A 1137-nucleotide genomic window follows, 5' to 3' on the forward strand; every position below is an offset into this window, starting at 1 on the left:
TGGAGTACTAAGAGCATCAGGACATTAAGCATGGGGGTTTGGAGCATCAGAACAGGCCAGAAAACAGGCCTGGAGAGACTTTAGATTCTTCCAGTGAAGGAGCAGACAGCCCAGTAACAGGAGCAGGCAAAGGTAAGAGATGAACACCACTCCTGCATCAGCTTACACTCAAGGACATTCCACCACCACCTTACATTACCCACAGTGATAAATCCTTCACCCTGTGCCACTTACATCCTCCCAGTGCTGGCTCCTGCACAGTGGTGCAGCCTGGCCTTGCATCCTCACAGCCTGGGAATGTTGAGAAGGAGATAGAGGCTTGAGGGAAAAGGCCCAACAAACAAGACTGTAACAGTGAGCAAGTTTTTGTTGCCTTGATATTTCTGGTTGTGCCCACTTTAGTTGCTAGCATGTGCTAAGGACTGGGCTCTTAAAGCATCATAAGCATTGTTAGCAACCTGAGATAAAATCACACTTTCATTTTGCTGTGTGCACTTATCCTGAGGGGCACAACCGTGCTGCACACTGTGTGTGGAGCAAAGGCGGCTGAGCTAGTATTAAAGGGAAGGTGGGGTTACTTATCAGATTGCAGCTTTGTGCTGCTGTGGCTTATTTAGAAGGAGCTGAGATATTCACAGGTAGCAGAGTTGTGCTGAACAGACACTTCAGTACAGGAATGGGTAATAGTTTTCAAGTAAATATACTTGGCAAGAGCTGCTATACAAAAATAATCAATTTTCAGTGAGTAAATAATAATCAGTCAGAACTGATGCCATTGACTCCCTGCGCCTTGATGATGTTTTAAATATTGCTGACTGCTGCTGTGTTGATACAAGTAATGTAAATCCACGCACTTTCTGACAGGGAAAGCATAGGAAAACAGAGGCTCCAGGGCTAAACAGCCTTTTGCAACAGGAAATGTTTTCAGAACAAGAAGTGATAGGGTCATGCATAAGTTTTGCTATAGCTGCTATTCTGGCAGCTGAACAGTCTGCTGGGGGAGGCAAGCCAGTTCAACTCCCTTGACCTAAAGAGTTTCTTTTCTTTATTAATTGGCTATTTTGACATGCTGCTTTTGGTATCTATGCTTTGTTTACTTTTTTGTTTTCTTTTTCATTTTCTTTTTCTTTTTTTTTT

Source organism: Meleagris gallopavo, chromosome 1 (genome assembly GCF_000146605.3).
Source record: "Meleagris gallopavo isolate NT-WF06-2002-E0010 breed Aviagen turkey brand Nicholas breeding stock chromosome 1, Turkey_5.1, whole genome shotgun sequence".
NCBI classification, from domain to species: domain Eukaryota; kingdom Metazoa; phylum Chordata; class Aves; order Galliformes; family Phasianidae; genus Meleagris; species Meleagris gallopavo.